Genomic DNA, 23,866 nt, shown 5'->3' on the forward strand with positions numbered 1-23,866 from the left:
ATCTGGGTAACCTCATTTTCATCTCATTTAACTAGTGGAAGTTAATTGAACTACCTGCTGAGATCTCTGGCACATAGCTAAATAAGGTGAAATGCGGTTACAATGTTCCCTAACCCACTTTTGGCCCCATTTACGGTATAGGCTGATTTTCAAAGAGGGTCAGAAAACACTTTGCAACTGGCAGATCACATCCAACTACTTTGTAGCTCCACCCAGAAAGATTCCCTGTCATTCTGCTCCTTAACTCCACCTCTCCCTAAATATTTAGCCTTTCCCTATTTCTTGTTCCCCCTCTTGTACACATCCAATTCCCGTTTTCCAAGCTGATTACCAACACATCCTGAGGACCTTCCCACCCATCTCTCTGGGCTGCATTGATGTTTCCACACTCACTGGGTCCACAACAGCTTTCTACAGATTTGTCTCCCTACAGACCTCGCTAATCCCCGTTTCAGCCTGAAAAGACTATCTGTACATGGTTAAAAATTGCCTTGGAAAATGAGAATCCAACCACCAACCCTTTACATTCTTTTGATATTTTAGCACTCCAATCACTGCATTCATTAATTATTTGGACTTTAGTAGAAACAGATAATGGTTACTTCTGACTTAGAGAACAGAATATAAGTTGTGACCAAAAGGAAAGAAAGTTTAATTAAACCCGTAGGTTTTTCCATTGCATTCTGTTGGAGAAAAGTTAATGAAGGACTTTTTTAGTGACCCGGTATGTCTTTACAATGTATATTTTCTCATTTACTATCTGAATAATGCATGTTTACTATGGAAGATTTTTAAATTCAAAGATAACATTTAATTGCTATCTTTTATTCTGAAGTCCATATTGACTATTATTTTAAATAAGGCAAATAGCCACTTATACCTGATTTTGCCTCTGTCATTCTGAAATTGATGCCAAAAGAGTTGAATTAGAGATAAGAGATAGTAATCTTCATAAACTTCCACTTAATACGAAAGAATTCACTAAGTATTTTTCCTTTACTTTTAACCTGTATTTCTATTACTATCAGATCTTTACACCAGAAAAATAGCATAAAATCACTAAAATATATTGCAGCATGAAAACATCTTTATTTTGTATCTGTGAATATAACAATTAGCTAGGGTTCTGTTTGTACATCTGATACAAATAATTCTTTTTATAGACTCTCATTTTAACCCTTATGACTTCAGTATATACCCTTGTATGTTATATTATACATACATTATACATGATATATACATTATACTTTCATTATGTACATCTTTACACTTTCTAGTAAGTACACAGACACAATATATCACTCTAATTTTATTCAAAATGTCACCATCTCCTCTTTAATTCTTCCTGCTAGCTCTAATCTATTTATGACTGACTTTACTTGAATTTGTGTGATCATTTTCTTTAGTTTGTCCTAAATTCACTGTTAAATAATTGACCACCAGGTGATGTAAGAGGAGAAAACAGTCATCCTCACCATGGCAGCAACTCTCCACGATGAAACTTCATTCCAAACCCAATATAAATGCTATGGGCTTTTCTTCCAAAACTCAGTCTGTCTTATGTAGCATACAGTGGACACTTCAAAACTTTAAGTTCGCATGTGGGATAAGAGCCTTTTACATGAATCTTAAGCCAATTTTTAAAAAGCTATGATTGTTGTCGTAGCCTAATGACATAAAAGATATGAACTTGTCAAGAACATGAAGCAGTCAAGATGAATGCTTATGTGCCTTTGCACATTTAGCAGAGCAGAAGCATATTGACAAATAATGAAATATTCCTGGAGTAAATAAGAAAAAGAACATTGCACCTATGAACCAACGATTATCTGATAAACTTCTATTTCTATTTCAGGATAATTCATTCTTTCATTAATTGAACTATAGAAAACCCAAAACTGCATAGGAAAACATATATATATATAATACATATATGATTCAGCAGTGTGTAAACAGAAGCAAGGAACAGGCAAGGTGAAATCATCCGTATTTCCACATACTGCCAGTAAAAGAATGATTCAATTATAATAATGAAAGAGATGTGGGACAGGTTATTTTTTATGTTTGATGTGACTTGAAGTCTGAGCTTAAACAAGGTGTTTTCAAAGCATGTTTCCTTTTGTAGCAGTTTTAATAGACATGTGAAAATGGAAGGCACATGTTTAACAATTATAAAATAAGATCATTTGAAACTCTCCTGAATAAGACTGAGCATTCTTTACGTCATGGCGTCTCTGATTTTTCAAAAACCTAAATCACATCCTCAAATGAAAGCAATTGTGGTGAACTTAATCAGGACAACTGTGTGGCTATATTTGATCATTTTTAAAGGGTGTACATTTCCAAAGAATGTAAGTTTTCATGCCTAAAATTGTGTAATTCTTCTATGTAAAAAGGCCAGCTTCCCTTACCAGATGCATCTTTATACCTGCAGGGGGTCATTAGACACACATAATTGATCAAAATAACACAAGGGATAAAATATGTCTACATTTCCTTGTTAAGTCTAATTGTTCAAAGAGTACATTCTTAATCTTAAGCTCTGTTCTACTTCAAACATCTGACTGGACAACTGAGGAACAAAACAGCTCACTTAAGTCAACAGATAATTTTATTTGGGCCCCAGATTTCTGAATGAACTTTAACACAGAGTGTTGCAGACATCTGAACTCCATAAATCCACAGGTGTTTAAGTAGTCCTAAAGGCTGGGTCAGATAGCACACTTGTTCCTTCGTGACTTTACAAGAATTTCACTGTGTAAACAACATTTGCAAGGATTTCTCTTGACTGGTGAGTAAAACTAGTAGCAGGAAAAGCCACTTTAATTTTCTTTCCAAACTATGATGTGGTTCAGTTTAATTTTTGATATGAGCTGTACATAGTAGATTATCTTTCTCGCAAATATAGGTATCAATTTAACTCTTTACTTCTTCAACAGAACAACTTAGCACAAAGCACAATCTCTCTCTCTCTCTCTCTCTCTCTCTCTTTTCTCTCTCTCTCTTTCTCTCTCTCCCCCTCTCTCTTTCCCCCCTCCTCTCTCTCCCTCTCTCTCTTTTGGGACTATGTTGTCCAGGCTGGCCTTGAACTACTAGGCTCAAGAGATCTTTGTTCCTAAGCCTCCTGAGTAGCTAGCGTTACAAGTGCCTATCACTGCGCTGGGTAAGCAAAATCCTTTCAAAGAAAAGAAAAAAACCCCACAAAATTTAGGACTGGGCAGAATACTTGCCTAGCATGCCTAAGGCTCTGCTTGAACCCCCAGCACTGTAAGTAAGTAAGTAAATAAATAAATAGTAGAAAAGTAACTGTCTTAGAAGAAAAAAATGTATTTTGTTGCCAGGGGTTTAGCTTCATGGCACCATGCCTGCCTTGCAAGCGCAAGGTCCTGAGTTTGATCCCTGGTACCATAGGAAAAAAAAATGTATTTTGTTACAATGATTCTCCATATTTTTATATACTATACTAAGAACATAATTTTCAAATATCTAAATATTATTTCTCCTTTAAAATTAGAGTGTTTTGCTTAAGTTAGATATCCTTCTCATGAGGGAAATTTAAGAGAAGTTAAACAAATGAGAGCTTCTACCTATGTCTAAAATGTCGTAAAAAAATCTAGTTTTCACTTTTTGTTTCTTTTGATTTGGTTTAGTAATTGAGTGAAAAACTAGATTCAGAGGGCAAATGCAGGGGGAAAAACAATTAACATTCCATAGGGTGATACCTATGCAGTATGCCTTAAATGCCATGACATACTCTGATATTCAAATGTCCATCAATAGAACATTACTAGTTCAGCTTAGATTGGGAAATTAGGTCTAAAAAAGAAAAAGAAGGAATTGAAAAAACATTATGTTTGAAGAGCAAAAACAAAGTTTCTCATCTGAGTGGTGTGTGCCAATCAGAAACTGGAAAAAATATTAAAATCATTAAGGAATTCTCAAGGTAAGACAAATTCAGAGGGAAAGATATAGAGGTCTGTGACAGGAGATATTTAGCAAAGGCATGATTAACTCAACTAAAAAGTATAATCTCCGCCAGGGATTTAGCTCAGTGGTTTTGCCACCTGCTGTGCAAGTGCAAGGACCCGAGTTCGATTCCCGGTACAAAAAATAAATAAATAACATAAAAAGTATAATCTCCATGTTGTTCCTTTTTTAAAGTTTGGAGAGATTCTAGAAATTTATTTATGATAAAAGTCTCCATTATATATTAAAATGGTATAGTTGGACATATACTTGACACTGGAAATATAAAACCATGAATATCAAAATGTCCCTTTATCTGGCCGAGCTGGTTCTTCTGTGCCTTTGTTTAACATGCAGTGTTTAGTTCTTAAAAGGTATTTCTAGGATGCCTTCAGAACAATGGTCCCAACTCTCTTAGGGAAATAATAATTTCTTAGATGATGTATTTGCAGGGTATACACAGATGCCAGTCTTGTGACTTTTCTGCAGTTAGAAGGTTGATATGGAGATGTGCCCTTGCCTATGAGATGAATAAACAAACATTTGAGAAAGAGACAGTGCCGTCCCGTCAAGTAAACATTGATTAGCAGTCCAGCCTGACTCACCTATCAATGAATCAGGTATAAATAATGAATCAAGGGAAGGACTGAAGATCAAAGACCACCAGCAGAGAAAAGTAAAGACTTGGAGTTAACCTGCCTGTGAAACGAGATGTCACGAGCTAACACGCTGGCTTTGCACACAACACCCTCCTCATGCTTGATGTGGATTTAAGCTTAGCAGCCTTTTTAATACCTTCTGCATGCCAGCTAGTGGGCTCGCTTTCTCGCAGAAGCATGCTTAAATCTTCTTCTTTATCATATCTTCAACAAGAGGAGATTATAATCTGTGGGAGGAATTTAGTGTATTTTGTTACTGCTTTGATTGTGTGTGTGTGTGTGTGTGTGTGTGTGTGTGTGTGTGTGTTTAGACAATCTCCACTGTGTTCTCCAGGCTGGCCTCCAGCTCCCAGGCTCAAGCAATTGTCCTGACCCAAGCTTCCAAGTAGGGGGGACTACAGGCTTGTGCCACTATGCCTGGCTGAAAAGTTTACTTTTGAAAATAGCCTTGTATAGCACATCAAATAAGGAAACAAGTCAGACAAAGCATGTATGGTCAAAACCTCTATGTGCTCTTCCTTTTCTCTGACCCTTGCTGCATTTTATGGACATCATGTGTTTACAAGGCTGGTACTCCCACTTGACAAGCTTCACAAGGTCAGGAGCCAAGCTATTTTCATTTTCTATTTCAACTCCTAACACATTGCCCATTGGTTTAAAGGAACTAATGTATTTGTGTGGTTCATAAATTGTCTCTAAGGACAGTCCAAAAGAAAATTGTAAAACATTGATATCTATATACTATTAACTAGTTCAGGGAAAAAATATGCACATATTGAACTTTAAAAGGGCAAGTCCAGTGATATGTAGGGCAATGCAGAAAATCTAGTACATTTAGACAAAACTTAAATAAAATATATAGTGCTGTTGGGCAGATAGGAATTATTTAAAGTGGGTTTCAAACTATGCATTATTATTTGTTTTTCTTCTAGAGTACTGCATAGGGTTTCTGAATTTATCTCTTATCTCTAAATTTACAGACATCTTCCACCATATCTTTTCTTCACTTGGACAGCACATGGAGATATATTTCTCATGCTCAGGAGGTAGGAGTTAGAAAATCTAACTCACGGGCCGGGGATTTAGCTCAGTGGTTCTGGCGCCTACCTTGTAAGCGCAAGGTCCCAAGTTCAATCCCCGGTACCAAAAAAAAAAGAAAAAAAAAAGAAAACCTAACTCATATTTGGCAGATTTCAAATTTTTTGAGTTCTTTTACTTCTAATTGTAGTCTTTGATTATGAATTCCACAGGAAAAAAAATAAACTTCAACAAATACCTCATTGGAAATGTCTAAAACCTTACAAATGTAGTAGGAAGTAGTCATATTATCAGATGGAAGTAATGAGCAGGCTAACTGAATGAATTGAAAACAGAAATATAAAAAGGGCCAAATCACACAAAGTTCAGTCCAAATAAAGGTTTTTAAAGATTTCCTAGAAAACAGGGAAGTTTGCTGAAGTGAAAAAAAAAGCTAAGTTATACATTTAATAACACTGTCAATACATATAACTATGTTCATGAAGTTTGAGATAGAAGTTAGCTGAATATTCATTAGCCCGGAAAATGGACAGGGTGAGGAGAAGGTGTAGAAATATATGCACATGCGTCAATCCACACATGCTTAGAAACTGATGGTTTCTCTGATACACATAGTAAAATATTCAGTTCAGAGATACAGATTAGCAAAGCATATGGGCATAGCACTCTGTCCAGAACACTTTAGACCACTGCTGCTCCTCCTCACAGAGGCAGAGGCCAGCAGCCTCCCCACTGAAGTAACTTCATGGGGATTTAAAGGGCTGGAACCCTTTGTTTTTCCTTCATTTTTCTCCTGTTTTCCATTTTGAGAATCACACATAAATACCTGGGACGTTCAACAGAAATTGCATATATAGGACAAATTAGAAGGTGATTGTTTATGTCCAGGGAAAATAGCTAGCTCAGAAAAAAACTGCGAATATTTTAAATTTACACTGTACCCCAATCCTTGGCACTGTGACAGCTTATAACAATCCCCCAAACCAAACCAAACCAAACAAAGCAACAAAAAACAATAAGGAAAAACATTAAAAACCATCAGAAAACCCTGAAAAAACAGGGAAATCTTGGGCTGGGAATTTAGCTCAGTGGCACTACACCTGCCTCACAAGCTCAAGGTCCTGAGTTCAATCCCCAGTACCAAAAAAAAAAAAAAAAAACCCTAGGAAAATCTGATTTCCAGAGTTAACACATATTAAATTCAAATATTCAGTTTTCAACACAAAATAGTCATGATATATATACAGAAATAAGAAAGCAGGTCTCATAAAGGAAAAATATTCAATAGACATAGTCCCTTAAAAAGAACTGATAGCAGATATACTACACAAGGACTGTAAAACAGCTGTCCTAAAGATATTCGAAGAACTAAAGAAAGAGGTGGAGAAGTCAGGAAAACGCTATGAGCACAAAGTGGAAATATATATTAAGAAAGAGAGGGCCAGGGATTTAACTCAGTGGTTACGCCACCTGCCTCGCAAGTGCAAGATCCCGAGTTCAATCCCTGGTACCAAAAAAAAAAAAAAAAAAAGAAAGAAAGAAAGAAAGAGAAAACCTAAAAAATGTAGAAAGAAGAGTTGAAAACTGCAGTAACTGAATTGAAAAGTTCAGTAGGGAATTCAAAGGCCTATATACACAGGTTGAAGAAAGAATTAGTGAATTTGAATTTAGGACAGTAAAAATTATTGAGTCTGAGGTAACAAAATGAAAAAGGCTGAAGAAAAATTAACAGAGTCAGAAGGATTTGTGAGAATCTATATCATTGTGTTTCTTATCAAAATTTTAGACCAGAAGGCAATGACCAAGATATTCAGTGAGGTAGGGGGGAAAACAATCCTACCAACCAAAGAATCTTCTACCCAGCAAAATTCTCTTTCAAAAGTGAGGAGGAAATTAAAACATTCCCAGATAAACAAGAGCCAAGGTAGTTTATTACCACTAGAACTGCACTACAAGAAATGTTCAAGGAAGTCCTGTAGTGTGAAATTAAAAAAAAAATTATATAGTAACTAAAAGCCATATAAGAAAATAAAGATCTCAATAAATCTCTCAATAAAAGCGAATAAAGAGACAATTACAAAAACTGATCTTGTAGCAGTTGTTTGTAACTTCAGTTTTTGTTTTCTAATTATTTTAGGAGACTTAATTCTTTTTTAGAAAAAGTTAGAAAATATAAAACTGTCAAATAACAAAGTGGAAGAATAATTTAATAGGGAGTTCACAAAATAGGGTTCACAGCCAACAAGCATTTGAAAATGTTCTCAATCTCACTAGTCATTAAGAAACTGCAAATAGGGCCGGGGATTTAGCTCAGTGGTGTAGCGCCTGCCTGGCAAGTGCGAAGCCCTGGGTTCGATTCCCAGTACCAAAAAAGAAAAGTGAAAAAAAAAAAAAAGAAACTGCAAATTAAAACTGAAATGGGATACTGCTAATACCCACAAAACAGTTTAAATTTTAAAAATTATAATACCAAGGAATTACAAGGATGTGGAGCAACTGGAATTCTCACATACAGCTTATGAGAGAATAAATTGATACATTTATTTGGAAAAATATTTTGACATTACTTACTAAAGTTGAATATACCTGCAATTTTAGTCCTTCATATATACTTTGTATAAGTTCATATATATGCACACTAAAGGATATGAATATGTAAAGTGTATAGCAACTTTATTCATAAAAATGCCAAATGAAGACAACATAAATCTCCATGAATAATAGAATTGATGGTAAATAAAACAATGAAATATTTCAAAGTAAGGTACTATTGACATTTTGGACCTGATAATTCTTTGTCCTGAGAGGCTGAGCTCTATATTGGAGGGTATTTAGCAATACCCCTGGCTTTTACCTCCAATAATACCAGTAACAATCCCCTAGTTATGACAACGAAAAATGTATCCAGACACTGCCAAAAATCTCCTTGAAGGATGAAATGCCCCAATCCCTTCTAAGAGTTGTGCTGTAAAGCAATAAAAATAAACTTCTGCTACTTGCAACATAGGAGACAAACACATATATAACATGTGAAAACAGCTAGATACAAAAAATAATACAAGCTATGTGATTTCATTAAATAGAGTAAAGCAGGCTAAATTAACCTTTACGATAGATGTTGAGATTTTTATTACTTAGGAACAGCAATGACTTGGCAGAGGCAAATGGCATGAGACCTCCTGGTGGTATTCTCTGTACATCCTAATCTGGCCAGTGCTCACCTGGGTGTGTTCTATGAAAAGTCATCAAACTATATCCTTATGACTTATTATATATATTCTCCTTCATGAAAAAGTTACTTAAGTATATGTATTTGTAAACCTGAAAATAAGGAGAGACATGATTTTAGAATAGGAAAAAAGTGTGTAAAAGAAGAACTCAAAAGTCAAACAGAAGGAGAGCTGATATTTTTAACTTGAAAGAGAAAGAAAAAGTAAGCTATGTTAAAATGAAAGATGGAAGGAAGTCAAGGGCTGAAGATGAGTAAAAGAAAGATGGCACATATCAATGGATTGAGCTACTTGAAAGCTGAGGCAGAAGGATTGCCTGACCCCAGGAGTTCAAAGCCAGCCTGGGCAACATAGCAAGACCTTGTCTCTTAAAAGGAGGGAGGGAGGAAGGGAGGAAGGAAGGAAGGAAGGCAGGCAGGAAGAAGAGAGGGAAGGAGAAGGAGAAAGGAAAGGAAAGGAAGAAGGAAGGGAGGGAAGAAGGGAACAAAGAAGGGAAGGAAGGAGAGAAAATTTAACCCAGGCCTGGAAAGTAAAAGGTTCCTACAGTGGTAGATTCTTTGAGTTACTCACTTATTAACCCTTCCTCTTCCTCTTCCTTAAAATCAGAACTCCATATTTATTCTGTGCAACAACGTGCCCATTAAATGCTACTCCATCCCCTCTGTGGTTAGGGTTGCCCAAAGTGGTATGGACACAAAAGCTAGTCCTGCACCAACCATCCCAGGACAGGAGGTGACCTCGAGGGTGGAACCTACGCTAAAGCAGAGCAGAGCACAAAGCAGGAACCTGAGCTCCTGACACCCACAACGGCCCCCATTTCCGCCCTAGACTCCCTGCTTCCGGGATTTTACCGGAAGGAAAATAAACCTCCCTTTCATTGGAAAGACAAAAGAAGTACATTAATTGTAAATGTTTTGTTTCTTTCTAGTAGGAACTTAAAACTCCCAATTCTCCAGTAGTGGCTCTTTCATCCTTTTTCCAATTTTAATTGTCTTTAACCTCAAATGTTGAAACCTCTCATCACTTTACTGATAGGGACTGAATTAAAAACGAAGAAATATTAAAATAAGAATTAAATATTGACTATAAATAGAAGGTATTTTTACATAATTATCTTGTATGATGACCAAAGGTATGATGAACACTTTAAATTCTATTTGCTTTTTAAATACCAATTTTAGTTTTGTGTATGTTCTATAAGTCTGAAATTCAGTTAACTGTAAAGAACTTTATTCTGATGACAGTCTGTTGACAGAAGTCACATGGGAATGAATGTAATAAGGCTTTGAAATACTTAGAATTGCTTATGCTTATTATTGCTCAGGAAAAAAAAGTGCATTTTAAGTGAGAAATACTCGGGCCTAGTCTCACTAAAGTACAAATGTGTTTCTAATGGCTGAAAATCATCACTGTGCAATATTTTAAATTGAAATTAAGAATGCTTCACTTCTAAACTGGGAAAAACTGATCTCAAGTGAATAAACTTGTCCTCAAAATTGTATATAATGTTCAGCATTCTGCACTGAGGAAGAAGTCTTAGACAGCCTGGCATTTAATATTGCCATCCACATACTATTCTGATCTGCTGACGTCAATCCAAAATTTGCCTATGTAGGGACTGATGAATATGCTTCCTTTCTGGACTTCTTCCTCTACCCAGAAACAGAGCGGGAAGGCCATGTGTTTGGGAATAGAGAAGTGTGTGAGTAGCATGAATGACCTTGGATTACGACTTCTGCTGGCATCCAGGTATATTTTTAAATCTACTAGTAAGTATATAAAGGAATGTGATTAATCTTAGCTTTCAAAAAGGAATAAAACTCCATTTTCTAAAAAGAAAATTCTAGTAATAATGAGAATTACTTGCATCTAAATGTTATACAGCCCCAGAAAGTAAGAGGCAGAAACATCAGTGCTAAATGTAAAAAATATTTCAGGAGGAAGTAAATAAATAAAATAAAATCCTAAAACTCTAAATGCAACATCATAGCTCAGCAGAGGCATTATGAGGTTGCCCTTCACCTCATAATGACAATACAGTGTATTACAGTAGTCAAAAGCCAAAAGACTATTCGGAAAGAATATTTGCTGTTCATCAAAATGGGGCTATAGTTGCAGTAAATATTTGTGTCCATATATCATTGGCTACCTGCCTATCTTTAATTTCAGACCCTTGAAATTTAATCTCATAAAATATTAAGATAAGTTTGTGGTCGCCTATTTTTAGTTCTATTTCTCCAAAGTATTCTATTTGTATAATATATCAAAAAAGAAGACAGAGTGGCTTCATGTTTCTTCCCTTTGTTGGGATATGTGGAAGGAAGGGAGTGGAGGTTATTTTGGGCAACAGCCTGTCTCTGGTCAGCTGAAACACACCAGTGAAGTAATTTCTATTTAAGTATTGGCTTTTCACTCAGTTTGTGACACGTCAGAACTATCAGAAATCAGAACACAAATCAGTAGTGGTTGCCAGAGAAAATGCACAAAGAATTACATTTCCAAGGCAGGAGGCAGTGGTCAGTGGTCATTCATATCACAAACCAACAGTCTCATCAGAAGTTTGAGTCAGTAGTTGTTATCACACTTCTTCAAAAATCCTGTAACATTCTTGCCGAGAAGCCTTATCAAGTGTTTAAAATGTGGGACTGCTGGCTTATTCTCAATTGGATTCTCAATGTGGAGAAAACAGAAGGAGTCACTGGGTGAGTGTGACAAACAGAGACACTTTCTGAAACAATTTTAACATTAATGGCTGGCTTCCCTTTTAAATCAGCTGAACACTGGAGTGTCAGCATTCCCAAAGCCATGTCTCCTTCATGTTTTGACCATGTTCAGTAACCTAATAGCACCAGGTTTCAAAAACTCTCCTACCTAAATGCCATTTCTGCATATTGAGCTAGTCTGTCTTGCCACTAGTGTCAAAATGTTGCTGATTTTCCTTCACTGAAGCATAAGACTTGTGCAACATTCCTAGCAATGTATTGGTTACAGGTAAACCAAAGGGATGTGGTATCCATGTGTAAAATCCTATACATACTCATCACTTAAAAATATAATTGAGAATCTCTGAGATGGAGAGTTTATTTTGGAGTAACTTTTCCCAGGGCAAGACCACATGAAAGCCAAAATATATAGTAACATTCCCATCATCTGAATTCTGTTTTTTGGAAATAAATCTCAGAGGAACATAATTTTATTGATGGAGAAAACATTAAAGATCATCTCTGATATTCATTTCATGTCACCAGTGAGAAAATAGAGCCTTGAGAAACTCAGTAATTCCTTGCAATGGTTAATCTTGAGTGTCAGTTTGTTTGGCTTCACAGACTCCTAGAAGATTAGTAAAGCACAATTTTGGGTGTATTTGGGTGGGCCACGGGGGCATGACCTTGGAAACTATATCTGGTCTGTGGTCCCTTCTTCTTGGGCTCTCCCTCTGTCTCTACTCCTCACATGCCATGAGCTAAGCTGTTTTTCTTCTCCATACACTGCTGTCATAATATTTCTGCCTTAGAACCAGATGACCATGGACTTACACCTCTGACACCATGAGCCATAATAGACCTTTGCTTCTCTAAGTTATAGCAGCAGATCACTATACTCCTCCACAAGCACACAGCACTTTAGTGGCTGACACCCAGAAGACTTATAGCTCACTTTTATTGTCAGGACACCTACAAATCTCACTGAAAAAAAAAAAACCAACATTACTCTTTCACATATTCTTTCTCTTTCTCTCGCTCTCAAATTAAACTTTTTTTCACCATGGGATATTTTGTTTTAATATGTCAATTATATTTTTTGGCAATGTCTGCTCAAGGCCATTAATAAAAAAGTACTCAGAACTGACACATTCCAAATAATGATGTTGCTAACCTACATTACCATCTTTTCCTTAATAAAATCAATCTGCCCATGTAAACCATGGGCAGGCAAGTTCACACTCAGAATGCACCAGAGAACTACATTTGTAACGTAGATAGATAACTGTTAACTCCTTCTCAGCTTTCAACTGCCTTAAAATGTCAAAGTAAAAAGTCTGAAAACTACAGATCTTATTCAAATGAATCCAGATAGAGCAGATGGTTGGAGAAGGCATACAAGCAAGAAGGAAATCTCCCGTTCTCCCTTTCTGATTACTTTGCCCACAGAGGAATAACGATTCAAACAAAATCAGTAATCATGGCGGATGTCATTAGCATATTCCCAATAAGGGAGTTTACGTAAAAATTCCCAGAGAAACTGAATGACTGCTTGAAGATCAATGTGTAAAGAGCACATTTTCAGCTATTTTTTTTCTCCCCAAATATGAACAATTTGAGACTTTTAAAAATTAAAGTTCATAAAAGGTATGGGCCGATGCTAATTGTTACTTAAATTAAAAATGATGATTATTACATGCAAAATAAAGCAAATGTTTTTACATGTTTGCCAATATTGAGAATACTTTTGTACCTAATGTTTCACATTTCTAATTAATTTGCATTTGGGCTGCAACAAAATCCTAAGACTTATTAAAATGTTGAACACCCCTCTTCTCATCCTTTAAAGGAGGATTAGGCGAGCTGCAGTGAAGTACCTTCCCTGCTTTAGTGTCAATCCATCCCGTAAAGTGTGCTTTTTCCCTCCCTTTTTAATTGATGAGCAGAAATCACTGAAATAGAAGATCAACTCAAAAGAAAAACTTGCATGCAACAATTTTAAAGGGAAAAAAGTCTAACTCCAGTGACCAAATTTAACTTTCTGATGTTGAGGCAACATTTCAGAAGATGTGCTTTTAATTAATGCTAACCAAGAAAATAACAGATGCTTACTTACAGTCACACATAACACACCTGAGGAGAGTTAAATCTCTCAATGAGTCCCACTACAGTGTCTTCATTTCTAGTTATTGAAGTACAAACATCAATTGCTGTTTGTCAAGCTGAGCATTTAACTCTCAAACACTAGATGAAAAAATCCCTTTTATGGAAAGAAAAGCAGTCACCAAATATGCAAACACCTTTATCAATAATAAATCTGCCTCGTAAATTAACCATGAGACACAATATTGGCAGGTCATCTTGTTAAATAGAGAGGACCTAGGTAATGCCACCATTGATTAGACCTGTAGGAAGCAGATGGTTAAATAACACAATATGAAATGTCACAATCGTTTTAATTTTATTATTGAAACTCAAACTTTCACTGGCAGTAGACAGATTGCCTTCATTTTTCATCCATAAAACAACCATCTTGAACATTTCATCAAAAAGAACTTTTTCTTACACTGGCATTGCAACCAATAAAACCTTTTATGCATGGCAAGTTGGCAGAAACTATTAATAAAATGTCTGTCAACTGAACATAGTCCTTTTTTTTTTCTCTAACAAAAAAAGGGGGGGCGAGAATCATTAATTACAGTTTCTGTCACACACAAAAGACACAAAGATTGTTCTGGTTCCTTAACAGCCTGAATTCACCTAGTGACCACCTCTTCTGTTGGATTTGAAAAGGGATGGGTCCTTATCCATCTAAACAAAAAGCTGGGGAGCAATCTAACACATTTCCTGTGTCTGCCTGGGCAACAAATGTGGTATTTTAGGTTGACTCTGAAAGAGGATTATGAATATGGATAGAATGCAAATACTTCATCTATCTTAATCAGAATACAGGAATTCAAGCTGTTGAGGAAAGAAAAAAAGACTTTAGAATTCCCATACAAGGAGAGAAATTTTATAGTGCTTATTGAATTTAGAAGACAGAGATTAGAAATGAACTTAATGAACCTGTTCATCAGAAAACAAGCAGCAGACTTAGCAACAAGTGTAGAATAATTACCCTGATGACAAATAAATATAATGAACTTTCAGATTGGGAAAAAACTGTTAAATACAATTAAAAAAGAAAGCAGTATTTTTTTCTATTGTAGATTTGCTTTGTCCTCCTTATTCTACTTAATAATTTTTTTTCTTCTGTCAACCACATTAAACTTCATCCTCTTAAATAGATCATTCATTTACAAGGTTTCCCTTATGGAAAAGAAAGAACACAACCTCACAATTTCTGTAAACAAATATAACAAGAACAAAGGGGCCAGAAATTAGTTGTATGGGTTCCTTCTGAATTTGCAACAAGCTTTCGCAATAACATCAAATAGAGAGCTGCCAGTTTTCTTTATTATTTCAATATATCTGCCCTTTGCAAGCCAACAAAAAGGTCCAGGTAGCTGGGTTCACCTCCTCTGGGTACCCCTTTCCTTCCACTTTTAATGAACGTATTTGCTCCAGGCAGTACAGTATTGAAATGCAAGAGGTTCCTTTGTTGGTTCATTTAAAGAAATTTTCCATTTTTTATACTTCTCAGTATGAATGCTAATAATTTCAAGTCCATGATTCTATGGATTTTTAAAATGAGTACTATAATTATTTTATGAAATTCTTTCAAGGGTTTCTTTACGTAGGCAGGGTAGGAATTTGAGAAGATCAATAAGCTTACTCTTATAGGACAAAAAAGCGTTCTAATAACCTATAAATCAAAGAAGATAAGAAAAATTCTAAGTTCTTAGTTCACAAGTTTATGTAGTCATATATCTAGATTCAAGTCCTAGTTCCATCTGGTATTAGCTGTGTGACTTCCAGCAAGCTAAGTTTTCTGTATCTCAGTTTCTTAATCTGAAAAAGAAAGAAATTACTAGTTTGCACTTAAATGAAAAATTAAATGATGTGATGAAAATGAAGTACTAGAACACACATTGGACATAGAAAGTGCTATGTAATAGTCGTTATTATTGATCTCAGGGCAAAAATGAAAAGGAATGAGCTAAATTGAAAGAGTAAAAGGTAAAGCATACACTAGATTGCTTTTCATTCTTGACTCTGCTAGAATAGGTACGGTGAAAATTTTAATAAAACTTTTACATAATGAAAACAAGGACCCTTGTTTTGAATGGGATACTATGAGCAACAATTGGTAGACTGAAGACAACAGAAAATAACATTGGTAATGTTTCAATATGTAGTGTTTCCTCTTAGAACAAATGACTGCAAAAACCTAGCAGTTTGCACAGTATTCGTATTTGAGGGCCTGTTGCTTTGCTTTTTTTTGTTTGGTTTTTTGTACGGGGATCAAACTCAGGTCCTTGCACTTGCAAGGCAGGTGGCAGAACCACTGAACTAAAGCCCCAGCCCAGTATTCATATTTTGATGTAAAGTTTGAACACAAAGTGAAAAGCATGTTCTTAATGTATCAAACATATGCACATGTACATATTATTTATATATGCACATGTGTATGATATCCTCTAATCCTTTCTTAAAAACCTCTATTGAATAAAACTTTTTATTACCTACCACTGGATAAAAATGTCCTATCCTAAGAATCTGGCAAGCATTCAGAACCATTTAATCTTTCATCAAGGTTTAATCAGAAGAGGTTTCTATCTCTTCCGTGCATTGTCAAGTGCCCACCACGATTTGTCTCCCCAATCCTGGACTGACAGATTGAGAGAATAAGCAAAGAGCCAGAACATGTGAGTATAATTGCAGTGTCAGCACTGTTAACTGTATTTATGAGATGAGAGTTAACACTATGACATTAATAATTTCATCAGATTACACATGTTTGCTTGACAAACAAGCAAGCTATTCTCTTTAAATTATCTGTGACTAGTGCTATTTTCAGCTGGAGAACAGCCATGAATTCCAGTTTAAAAAGAAAAATAAACTCACCAAAACACTATTCAACTTATATTGTTATGTTTAGGGGGGAGAAAAAAATAAGTATTTAAATATTTGCATGGAGCCAGACTTTATAAATCCTGGTTTCCTGTCAATAAGAAAAAAAATGGTTAGGAACTTACAATAAAAAGGAAGGCCAGGAAGTATAATAATTGTGTCTCACTGTACTGTAGTTCAAAAATAGCTTCAGGCAGAGACATGAAGTCTTTTAGTTTGCCTTGACTTTTTAAACCACTCGATGCTCACCTGCAGTGGTTTCTGTGATTTGTGGCAGCTTACCAAAGGCACAGGATAATAAAAACAGTTTGTTACTCTCTAATTTTGGAGGGGCATAACACATGAAGCTTGTACAGCAATCTCTTTCCTACATATTTCACTCCATAAGGGGAAACAATAAGAGAGAACATGACATGTATTAGAGAAGTAAATTACAGTGTTATACTCTTTGGTCCAATAAACCATCGTGGGCTGTCACACTCCTGACTACTGAAGTGTTGTTTTATGCTACAGCTTAATCAGCTGGGTCTAGGCTGTGCTTTCCTACACTAGTGCCTTAGGCAGCATAAATACTATGATTCACACACATGATCATGGGAACCTCTGTGGTGAGGTCCACACAATCTGCCATGTAAGTTATTGGCCTGGATGATGGATCTCCTTGCAGTTAATTTAGAAGAGGGAGTGGGACTTGAACTGAATTGTTAAAATTATCACAAAACACTGAGCCACCTGTTTGTCTTATTTAATAGGAGCATCTTGCTGGTGTTGGTTCTAACAAAGGTAATGTTTCATCATTTGAGCCTAGAATCTATGCCCTTCTGAGAATCCCACAGACAGGAAGCATCTGTATTTATGAAGTTTACGTGAGGCAACATGATGTGAACCTGAATGCAAAAAGTTAAAGGAGATATATTGATTCTGTCAATAGCCAGCTCCAAAACAAAAGCCCACCACTGCTATAAATATTCACAAAATTGGGTGTCAGAGGAAAGGATCTGGCTTTCCTTTTCTTTATAATTCAGATAGTACTTTTATGTTCACTTTCATTATTCTTATGGCTGTAGGTGTTGATAATATAGCAAAACAAAGAGAGTGATAGTAACAGATTTACACACAATGCACATAATCTCCATCTATAAATATATTTACTTTCTCAAAAAAAAAAAACTAATAGATCTGGTTAGGGAAAAATAAATCATTTACCCTTGTAATTAAAAAAAAAGGATCTCGACCTGGTATCAGCACTTAGGAAGCTTATTGTTGACATTTCACACAGAATGAAGAGGAAAAAATATTTATAAACTAAAAAAGAAAGCAAATTTCTGCATGAAAATATGGTTATTATTAAAACAGAAGCAAGTGTTAGAAAGGATGGGAAAAAAATTGGAACCCTGTACAATACGAAACAGTGCAGTCACTGTAGAAAAGAGTATGGTGGTCCCCCCAAAATTAAACACAGAGATGGGTATGTTGGTGTATGCCTGCAATCCGAACTACTTGGGAGGATAAAGCAAGAAGATCGCAAGTTCAAGGCCAGCTTGGGCAATGTAGCAAGACCTTATCTCAGAGTGAAAAATAAAAAAAGGCTACCAATGAAGCTCAGTAGTAGGGTGCCCCTGGGTTTAACCCCTCGGACTGAAAATAAAAACCATTTACTCATAGAAATACCATAAGATCTGACAATTCCACTTCTTAATATATACTAATGGAATTAACAGTGGAGACTTGAACAGATATTTCTATACCAATGTTAGTAATAGCATTAGTCATAATAGTCAAAAGGTTCAAACCACCAAATGTCCATCCATCTACAACTCAATGGATTAAAAAATCTGGTAAATACATACAATGGACTTTTATTTGACCTTCAAAAGTCTGAAACATGCTACAACATGGATGAACTCTGAAGACAATAGTCTAAGTAAAATAATTCAGACACAAAAGACAAATATTGTATGATTTCACTTACATGAGGTGCCTAGAATAGTCAAATTTGTAGAAAGAATAGTAGATCCGAGGACTAGGAATAAAGAAAAGTAGAAAAGTGTTGTTTAATGAGTACTGAGTTTCCGTGTGTGGCGTGATAAAGTCATTCTGGAAATGGACACTCGGGCTGACTCATGACACTATAAATGTACTTGTCATCAAACTGCGCACTTAAAAATGACTAAAGTGATAAATTCTCTGTTACGTATGTTTTCTAATGATAAGAAACGATAAAGTAAATTTCTTGAAGAAAAATAATGCCCCTTCCTCTAAGAAACTATTTGAAATTAAAAACCATTAAGTCTCTCAAAAGAGAACAATATAAAGAGTAAAATCTCAAAGTTGTGTATTTCCAACTGAATGATAATGTGTGCAAGCCAGGTTAAAAATCCCTCCATTCTAGATGCGTACCTCTTACTTAATTGCTGGTGCTCTTTCCTTCGAGATGGCTCTCCAGCTACAGGGCCGAAGTTCAGTTGCAATGTTGAGCATTTAAGGACAGATTTGATGCCCTATTAGAGAAATACAAGTATAATAGTGCTTGAGTTTTAAAACTTGTTCATTTCTATATGACATAGCATTTTAACCTTCAAACTATGAGCGATTTTTTTCTAGAACAAGGACATCTTAAAGTGCTTAAGTGGATGTGACTTCTTTGCAAATTATTTCCGCTTAAGGTTGTTGTACCTTGAAATCCTGTTTCAGTAATTCTGTTCTGGTCCTGATGATTGAACCCAGGACCTTGTGTATGCTGAGTAAGCATAATACCCCTGAGTGAGCAATAATACCCCTGGCTCCAAGCCTTTCTCTTTGTTTCTACATTAACATCAGTCATAATAAAAGGATTCTGAGACCTCGAATTGAGAAAATCAGTTTTCTTTTTATTCTCTTAGATCTACCTCAGCTGTTTTCTTTAAAATGGGACCAATGTTATTGCATCATTTTCACTGAAATCTTTTGGAGAGCACCATATTATATAGCAGATGGCCCTAAATATTGTGCAAAGACCATTGCATGTGGACGCCTCTGCCTATAGGAGATAGCCTGGAAAGTGTACAGAATTATAGGACATGCAGCGGTCAGAATGGACACAGCAAGCAAAAATGTGGCATTTGCATCAAATACAGGCCAGGAGTGAACTCATTTTAATGTGAAATCCAAAATGTGATAAGACTAGAAAGAACAGCACAGGCTGGGAGAACCTTTTTAATCAGACCAGGAAAGACTGCCTCATGAAATATTAAAAACTTGAAGGGAAGAGGTGGATTTGTTCTAGTAAAAGGCTCATTTAAAATTCTGTGAGGTCAATAAATTATCACTTAAAATGACATTTCCTAAAATATGTTCCAAAGAACACTTGGTCTAAATGGGGAGAAACAGTTCCCGTGGCCCAACTCGCCAATATACTAAATCTCTCCTGAAGACTGACAAGGAACACACAACTATCAAAGCCCCTGTTAAGTCCTGCAATAAAGATTATTGAGTTTTGTTTAATCCAGTCTTTCCCAAACTTTCTACCTAGTATGTACATTATACGTACTCGGTAGTAAGAGAGGATTTAAAGTATAGGAGAAGATTGTGTAGGACACATGCCAATACTATGCCATTTTATAAAAGGCTTTCACTATCTGCAGGTATCCTGGGGCCAATCACAGGAGGATACCAGGAGAAAACTGTACTGTATATAATACTGTACATAATATATCAGAAAGTGAAGTGCAATGGAGAAAAAAATTAAAAATTAGCAAGAGGTGTTGAGTATGGTAGCCCATGCCTGTAGTCCCAGCTATACAGGAAGCTGAGGCAGAAGGACACCTTGAGCCCAGGAGTTCTAGGTCAGTCTGGGCAACATAGTGAGAACACATTCCTTAGAAAATAATGCATAACAAGGGGAAATAAAGTTTTACTGTTTTCAAGAGGGTAGCCAAGTATAGCTTCTCTAATAAGATGACATTTAAGGTACCACTGATGTCTGTGCTGATTTGGTTAGTGGCTGGGGAAACCTTGGAAGTTCCATGGGAACAAGAGAACAGACTCTGTCCTGCAGAGTGAGGCCCTCAGCACCTTCCCCTCCCAGACAGACTTAATATTGATAGGAAACGTGACAAGGTGGCAGTAGCCATAAGCAGTTCTAATAAGGGATTGATTTTACCAGTGCAGATGGGTAAATTGCTCATCTTCTAAAAGCAAATTAACTCTTTGGGGCCCCTAGGGTATTGTTCATTTACTAATTCATTTACAAATTGTTTGCTTCTTGGCCTCTAATTAGTAATATTCTCCTTAGTGACCACGTGTTCCTCTCCAGTCCTCCATTCCCTATGATATGGTGGCCATTTATCTTGCTCTTCAGGAGGGAGGCAGCACATAGGAGCAGCTGGTCATACATCATGTGTCAGAACCAGAGAGGGATTCATCAAGCCATGCAGCAGCGTTGAGTGGAACAGTGATACGGGACAGACAGGTTTGCTCTGATTCAATTCTTTACGCCTAAGGAGGGGCTCCGTTCACTCTTGTTGTCACTGAGATATCAGAGATAAAATAATTTAGAAAAGGTGGAAAGTTTATGCTACCTGGGAATACATCTCAGTTTACATTGTTCAGATAGAAATATTTCCTGCTTTCAGAGCTAGCTACATAGTTTGTTTCAATACAAACCAAAATGTGGGGTGCCTTTTTCAAAAAGCAGTGAACTGGGCATAGTGGCACATATCTGCCATCTCAGCTTCTCCAGGGGCTGCAAAAAGAAGATGGCAAGTTCCAGGCCAGCCTGGGAAACTTATTGAGACCTTGTCTCCACATAAAAAATAAGGAAGGCTCGGTATATAGCTCAGCAGCAGAAGAGCACCCCTGAGTTCAGTCCACACACACACAGAAAGAAAGAAAAAAGAAAAGTAGTAAAAAAATTATTTTAGGAAATCAATCTTTTCTTTTCCCTTTCCCCCATTCTTTCTCTTGGCTCATCATAGTGTTTATTTGCTCTTTAATGCTCTACTAAGAAAAATCATAAGGTATTAGCATGAATTTTAGCACTCAGGTTTATATTGTTTGGTGCTAATTTTATATGCAAATATGAGCATTTAAGTCATGTGGAATCACTGAAATTACAGAATTCGTAGTTTGAAGTTTGTATATGCATATGCCTTTTATTCTTGGCAGAACAGTGGAAATGCTACACACAACTAACTCAGCTGTTTTCATTTTACTTCTTGATACATGCAAGTTCTATCTTCACTATCATGCTGATGAAAGGAAATAGAGCTATGTATGGCTTTATATTTTACTCCTCTCCTATGCCATCCTCATGAGTGCTTTCTCAAACAGAGCACACTTTTCTTGCACTTACTTGAGACTTTCTGACTTCCTGCTCTGTGTCCCACCAGCACTCTGTCTCAGGGGGCATCACAATGCTATATTCCAATGGGGCAGCGAAGGATGACTGACATATGTATCTTCACTCACAAAAAACAAGTTGAAAAGTAAAAATTGTTACAAATTTCAAGATGGCGTCTACAGAGCACTGAGGCTTGCAGAGAGCACTACTGCCTTTGAGGCAGGTACACAGGTTGAAAAGAAAGCAGCTGGCCCTGCCAACATTCTCACAAACATATAATAGGCCATGTGGGAGCCACAAGTGAGGGTAATGCCACTTTGGAAGGAATTTTGCAAGCACTAGCCTTCCTCCATTTATCTTCCAGATATCCCTCTGGTGAAATCTTCAGAAGGAGAAATATTTACCAAAAATATTCATTATTAGTTTGAAAATATCTTCAGGACTGTCTTAGTTACTTCCTCGTTCCTAAGACAAGATACTCCACACCTGAAGTCAGAGGAGGAAAGGTTTATTTTAGCTCACAGTTTGTAGAGGTTTCAGTCCTTAGTCTCCAAGGCAAGGCAGTATGGCAGAGAAGAAATAGTTCATGGCTGGGTAGTCAGGAGGCAGTGTCAGCAGCAAGCAGTGCCAGCACACCTCCCTTTGTATTCCATCCAGGCTACAAGCCTTTTGGGTGATGCCATCCACACTAAGGGTAGATCTTCCTATCACTGATACCCAGAACTATGCTAAACCAATTTAGTTATTACACACTCTTTTTTTTTTGGTACCAGGGATCAAACTTGGGACCTTGTGCTTGCATGGCAGGCACCAGAACCACTGAGCTAAATCCCCGGCTTATTACACACTCTTAATCCCAGTATCACACACCATGGTCTAGCCTATGAATACCTGAGGCTTTTGGCAGGACCTTAGATATGAGCCATAACAAGGACTTGGTTTGTACAACTAACCTCTAAAAGCTCCCGCCAATTAACCTTTTCTTTAGGCTCAATTCCCAAAGTTGTTGGCCCACTCTTGCAATGGTTCATCCATCTTTTGATGTGGGTGATATTATACCTCCTCTTTCCCTCCCTCTCATGCTAAAATCACATTTTGATTAAAGTTGCCCTGCTTCCTCCTTTCTTTCAACCACTGCCACATTCCTTGTGTATCAGATCCCTGTGTTTCAGAATGATTAAGATCTAGAGTAATGGAATACTTCAACTGCCAAAATGAATCGGAGATCAATGCACAAAACCATGCAAAGCCAAAAGGGCTACTAGTAATTCTGACACCCATAACAGCATTTAGGGCCTGGTGGGCTTTGCTTTTGCTCTTGGTGACAATGTAGCTCACAATCTCCTCAAGGTACGTTATCTTCCTTTCACAGGAATCACTTAGGGGGAAAAAAAAATAAGTTACATGGCAAAAAGCTGCTTTCCAACATATTCCTTTTCCCCTCTGTCTGCAGCCATCCAGCTAGGTCTGGCTTGACTTTCTGCCCTATTCAAATGCGCATTTTATAACTGATATGGAATATGCAGCATTTGGGCAGACAGTTCCTATGTATTTACTGTAAACATGGTGGCTGCCTGTATTGTGGCAGAAATCATATCACCAGATTCCTAACAAGAAGAAGTATAATGGTAAAAACTGTTAAAAAAACATGCAGGAGAAAAGACTCCTTTACAAAGGGCCCAAAGAACTAGTTCAAGTAACAAAGCTCTATTTTCCATCCCATATATAGAGCAAATGGATTACCAGGCACTGGCAGGAGCTGCAGTGCCACCCTGCCTCACCGTGCCCAGTGGGCTCTCTGCTGCATTGTTCACACCAGCCTTCCCTTGTGTGCAAAAAGAAGCAGCTTGTTCGGGCAGTGGTGGCTCTCCATGGTGTACCCTCATACAGGGAGATACACGCAAGGGGCAGCTTGCTTAATCCTTGCAAGTCGGCCCA

At 36.8% G+C, this 23,866-nt stretch overlaps 1 protein-coding gene and 1 long non-coding RNA gene across 2 annotated transcripts in view; one reads left to right on the plus strand and one right to left on the minus strand.

The window, feature by feature from the left end:
• The window catches only part of LOC147827620 (uncharacterized), a 55,236-nt gene extending 36,503 nt beyond the window's left edge, over window positions 1-18,733 (minus strand). Inside the window, exon 1 of the long non-coding RNA XR_015451954.1 lies at window positions 18,581-18,733. This is a non-coding gene — a long non-coding RNA (uncharacterized LOC147827620). The remainder of the gene's footprint in view (window positions 1-18,580) is intronic.
• Adgrl2 (adhesion G protein-coupled receptor L2) overlaps window positions 1-23,866 on the plus strand; it is a 537,596-nt gene that overhangs the window by 69,262 nt on the left and 444,468 nt on the right. The window lies entirely within an intron of this gene.

The sequence above is a fragment of the Heterocephalus glaber genome, unplaced genomic scaffold (genome assembly GCF_053883595.1).
Source record: "Heterocephalus glaber isolate CG9 unplaced genomic scaffold, H.glaber_assembly_v1.0 deba00001442, whole genome shotgun sequence".
In the NCBI taxonomy this organism is placed as follows: domain Eukaryota; kingdom Metazoa; phylum Chordata; class Mammalia; order Rodentia; family Bathyergidae; genus Heterocephalus; species Heterocephalus glaber.